Genomic DNA, 6,118 nt, shown 5'->3' with positions numbered 1-6,118 from the left:
AGAAGCAGAAAAAAAAGCAACACTAGCAGCCAACAAATGGCACCCAGAGAGCCGCCTTCTTGGGTGTGTGGAATGCAAGTATCCGGCGCTTCCTGGTCAAGAGACCTTGGCCGCGGGAAGCAGAGGAGGCCGAGCCTGGGCGAAGAGGGGTGGGGGGTGGGAAAGCCCACACCGCAAATTAGCGGTTGTTTTGTCTCCCGCTGGACGCTCCGTGAGGCTGCTTTCTCGTAACCCCATTTGCTGGTCTCCGATAGGAGTCCAAGACGGTGGATCCACGCTGCGTTAGCTGGTAGGGGACCTCTGCATGAATCTCTCCTCGCTCTCCGTTGTCTGTCAGTTTTCTCATTCCATTTGGTGCTTGGCTGAGTTCTTTATCTCTTCATTTGATGTTATAGGGTTTCAGGATTGTTGTATTCTCTGTTCGGCTTAGTTTTTCTGATTTTGCTGTGGAAGGAGTGCGTGGTGCTTCTGCTTAGAGCGCCATTTTGCTGGAATCACCCCTGTGTTACCATATTTTGAGTTGTGACCTGCTAAGAATGGATGAAGCTGAGCAACAAGTTCAAGTAAACAAAAAACTTTCCATTTTGTGGGGACCCAAATACCTCATTTCTTCTTCAAAAAAGATAGTCCACATTCAGTGATTATTCTAATGACAGCAGCAAGCTTTGCAAAACAGCTTTCCAATACTGACATTCTTCATTAATTTATGTTTCCAGTTCATGAGTTAAGCAAAAACCACACCTTCAGTTTAAATATGAATACATACAATTTCTGTGAATTGAACTGTTTTCATGTTTATAAAATCATATTTGAGTTGCACCAATCGCTAAACCCATCAATAGCAAACCAAGAATTAGATGATTTAAGACTGAGTAGTTTGCAAATAAAACAATATACAGAGCAGACTGATGAACAATACAGTAGCCATTCCCTCTTACTTTCCCTGTAGAAACCTTCAGTATTGCAACTGGAGGCTTGAATTTTTTCTTCAGTTCTTTCAGCTTGAGAAATGCCGACCATGTTCTTCCCTTTTGGTTTTCTATCTCCAGATGTTGGCACATATTATTATAATATACTTTGTCTTCTCAAGCCACCCTTTGAAATCTTCTGTTCAGCTCTTCATCATTTCTTCCTTACACTTTAGCTACTTGACATTCAAGAGCAAGTTTCAGAGTCTCTTCTGACATCCATTTTGGTCTTTTCTTTCCTGCCTTTTGAATGATTTTTTGCTTTCTTCACGTATGCTGTCCTTGACGTCATTCCACAACTCATCTGGTCTTCCATCATTAGTGTTCAACGCATCAAATCTATTCCTGAGATGGTCTCTAAATTCAGGTGGGATATACTCAAGGTCAAATTTTGGCTCTCATGGACTAGTTCTAATTCTCTTCAGTTTCAACTTGGGATTGCATATAAGCAATTGATGTTCTGTTCCTCAGGCAGCCCCTGGCCTTGTTCTGACTGATGATAATGAGCTTTTCCATCGTCTCTTTCCATAGATGTAGTCGATTTGATTTCTGTGTATTCCATCTGAGGTCCATGTGTATAGTCACCGTTTATGTTGGTGAAAAAAGGTATTTGCAATGAAGAAGTCATTGGTCTTGGAAAATTCTGTCATGCGATCTCTGGCATTGTTTCTATCACCAAGGCCATATTTTCCAACTACTGATACTTCTTCGTTTCTAACTTTCACATTCCAATCACCAGTAATTATCAATGCATCTTGGTTGCATGTTTGATTAATTTCAGACTGCACAAGTTGGTAAAAATCTTCAATTTCTTCGTCTTTGGTCTTAGTGGTTGATGCATAAATTTGAATAAAAGTCTTATGAACTGGTCTTCCTTGTAAGCGTATGGATATTATCCTATCCCTGACAGAGCTGTACTTCAGGATGGATCTTGAAATGTTCTTTTTGAGCTTGAGTGCAACACCATTCCTCTTCAATTTGTCATTCCTGGCATAGTAGAGCATAGGATTGTCTGATTCAAAATGGTCAATACCAGTCCATTTCAGCTCACTAATGTCTAGGATATCAATGTTTATACATTCCATTTCATTTTTGATGATTTCCAATTTTCCTTGATTCGTACTTCAGACACTCCACATTCCGATTAGTAATGGATGTTTGCTGCTGTTTCTTCTCATTTAAAGTTGTACACATCAACAAATGAAGGTCCTAAAAGCTTGACTCCATCCACGTCATTAAGATCAACTTTGAGGAGGCAACTCTTCCCCAGTCATATTTTCAGTGCCTTCCAATGTGAGGGGCTCATCTTTTGGCACTATATCAGACAATGTTCCGCTATTCATAAGGTTTTCACTGGCTAATTGTTTTCAGAAGTAGACCACCGGGTCCTTCTTCCTAGTCTATCTTAGACTGGAAGCTCAGCTGAAACGTGTCCACCATAGGTGACCCTGCTGGTGTTTGAATACCGGTTGCATAGCTTCCAGCATCATAGCAACATGCAAGCCACCAAACTGACAAATGTATGGGGGAAAGTATTAAATGATGCAGGAAGTATCAAAAGAAGATGGAAGGAATACACAGAGTCATTATACCATACAGAATTGGTTGACGTTCAACCATTTCGGGAGGTAGCACATGATCAGGAACTGATGGTACTGAAGGAAGAAGTCCAAGCTGCACTGAAGGCATTCGTGAAAAACAAGGCTCCAGGAATTGACAGAATACTAACTGAGATATTTCAACAAATGAATGCAGTTCTGGGAGTGTTCACTCATCTATGCCAAGAAATTTGGAAGACATCTACCGGCCAACTGACTGGAAGAGATCCATATTTATGCACATTCCCAAGAAATGTGATCCAACCCAATGCAGAAACTGTAGAACAATACCATTAATATCACAAGTAAAGTTTTGCTGAAGATGATTCCAAAGCAGCTGCAGCAGTATATCGACAGGGAACTGCCATAGGTTCAAGCAGGATTCAGAAGAGGACATGGAACCAGGGATATCATTGCTAATGTCAGATGGATCCTGGCTGAAAGCAGAGAATATTACAAAGATGTTTACGTGTGTTTTATTGACTACACAAAGGCATTCGACTGTGTGGATCATAGGAAATTATGGATAACATTGCGAAGAATGGAAATTCCAGAACATTTAATTGTGTTCCTGAGGAACCTGTACTTAGACCAAGAGGCAGTCGTTCGAACAGAACAAGGTGGTACTGCGTGGTTTAAAGTCAGGAAAGGTGCATGTCAGGGTTGTAGCCTTTCCCCATACCTATTCATTCTGTATGCTGAGCAAATAATCCGAGAAGCTGGACTATATGAAGAAGAACGGGGCATCAGGATTGGAGGAAGACTCATCAGCAACCTGTGATATACAGATGACACAACCTTGCTTGCTGAAAGTGAAGAGGACTTGAAGCACTTACTGATGAAGATCAAAGACTACAGCTTTCAGTATGGATTACACCTCAACATAAAGAAAACAAAAATCCTCACAACTGCACCAATGAGCAACATCATGATAAACAAAGAAAAGATTGAAGTTGTCATTGATTTCATTTTACTTGAATCTGCAATCAACACCCATGGAAGCAGCAGTCAAGAAATAAAAAGACACATTTCATTGGGCAAATTGGCTGCAAAAGAATCTCTTTAAAGTATTAAAAAGCAGAGATGTCACCTTGAAGACTAAGGTGTGCCTGACCCAAGCCATGGTGCTTTCAATGGCCTCATACACATGCAAAAGCTGGATGATGAATAAGGAAGACCAAAGAAGAATTGATGCCTTTAAATTGTGTGGTGTTTGTGAAGAATATTGAATGGATCATGGACTGCCAAAAGAACAAACAAATCTGTCTTGGAAGAAGTACAGCCAGAATGTTCCTTAGAAGCGAGGATGGCGAGATTTTGTCTCACATAATTTGCACATGTTATCAGGAGGGACTAGTCCCTGGAAATGGGCATCATGCTTGGTAAAGTAGAGGATCAGCAGAAAAGAGGAAGACCCTCAACAAGATGGATTGACACAGTGGCTGCAACAATGGGCTCAAGCATAGCAACTATTGTGAGGATGATGCAGGACTGGGCAGTGTTTTGTTCTTTTGTACGTAGGGTAGCTGTGAGTCGGAACTGACTCGACGGCAGCTAACAACAAGAACAACATTCCCTCTTATAATTTTCGTCATTATCTTCGCACCCTAGAAGTATATTCTGGCTATAGAACCTTGTTTGTCTACCATCCAGAAATTTTCGACATGAATTTTCAAATGGTCCACTGAGAGTTGATAATCGCTTGGCCCTCTCTCAATCCAGTAATTTACATCATTAGAAAAAAAAAATTTCCACAAAGGAAGATCTGTATTTCTGTTATTTATGGGGTCTACTGATGTGATATTTTCGGATTCTAAAATAGTTGTACTTTCCACACCATTATTAATTTTTTTTATTTATTTGGAACAAATTCTGTTATATTCATATTGCTATTAGTAATTTAAGCACTAGCGGTAGTAGTACAATTATTGGCACCCATTACACTCGAGCGTTCAATGAAAGAAGTCTCTTCTGATTTATTACGTTTTAAAAAGGAAGTTCATTTTTGGAATTGTCTTTAGGGATTCACAAATCCTTTTCTTTTTATTTTCTGTGAGCTTTCTTTTTTGCGCTCGACTTATTTCTTGCCGTTTTATTTTATCTGGATATAAAATTATGTCACTTTTTAAATTTGGTTCCACCATAGCAAATACATTTGAATAATTGAAAATATATAAAATTTATAAACTAAAATTTGCATTCCAATTTGGATGTTAAATTTATATTTGAAAGTTAGTAAGTAAAAATAATGATTTGGAACATGTAATTTTGTTTTTCAGGTCTGAGATAGTCAAAAGAAATAGTACATACTAGGCAGTCAGAAATACCTTCATTCCCTTGACATACAATATTTGTTGGAGGGCCCTTTGTGGATCTCCATGAGTGCTTGTCATCTTGAAATAATATTAAAAACTTGCACACTCACTTTCTCACCTTTGATACTGCATCTTCACAGGACTACTGCTGATATCCGATGGAGGCAAGAGAGATTGCAAAGAGTATGATACAAATACAAGTGTGTGCTCAATCTGAAGACTCATTTTGCTTTACTTTGAGCAGGACGGAATTGATCAACTTCCATATTCAGAAATACGTACATAATTGATGTAACAATAGCACTGCTTCTCGACAAGCAAGTTTGTTTTGTAAGTCATAACAGTATCAATAAGTTTCTTAAAAGACAGTCAGTCTGAAGGGAAATGGAAAATAAAATAAGTTTATATAATGTTTATTATCTAAATATTCATTTATTTCCTTGAGGAGTTGTTCCAGTTCCTCACATGGAGTTACATAAATATTCTGATAAAATATAGAGTAATGTTCTAATAAACGTAATAAAGTAACGTTCTGATAAATGCCCTTTATTACTTGCTTGGAAGACGAATTTAGAAACACACTCGTTGTTGCAAAACAGAAACATATTTTGCATGATAGATAAATATTTAGTTTTTTTTCCTTCCTCTTCATGTGCCTAATACCTCATTTATTAACATGTATAAAATAATATCAAGCACTGTGTCCCATGCAACAGACTCTTAAAACGAAAACTCACTTGATACATAAATTAAAACTTTTTGTGTTAAATAAATATTTCCAGTAATTGTGGACGTTTGCTATGTTAGTATTAAATTATTACCCATGATAATATTATATTAAATTTATGCTAGATTGTGTTTATGTGTATGCCAAGCAAATTTTAAAGTTAAATTTGTAAATACTGTTGTTTACAAAACTTAGGACATAACTGTGTACATAAATAATAAAAAGTAACTTGACTGAATTCATTGCAATGGTCGACTTATTCGAGTTCCCTCACTTTTGGGCATCATCTGGGACTGGAGTTCCTGTTGATTGTTTACCAGGTCGTGAGCAAGACCATACCCTTATATTTACATCATGGCAAAGAACATTGCTTGCTGGCGTTCCTGGCTGGAGTTGCTGGATCTGCAGATGTGGATGTTCAAGACGGTTCTCTCAAAATGGATCAGAGAGACTTCCGGCAAAGTGGTGCTCCAGGCAGAAGCACCACACCGTCCCTCCACAGCAAAGATC

This window comes from Trichechus manatus, unplaced genomic scaffold (genome assembly GCF_000243295.1).
Source record: "Trichechus manatus latirostris isolate Lorelei unplaced genomic scaffold, TriManLat1.0 scaffold00066, whole genome shotgun sequence".
Taxonomy (NCBI): domain Eukaryota; kingdom Metazoa; phylum Chordata; class Mammalia; order Sirenia; family Trichechidae; genus Trichechus; species Trichechus manatus.
Note: the sequence above shows the minus strand (reverse complement) of the source record.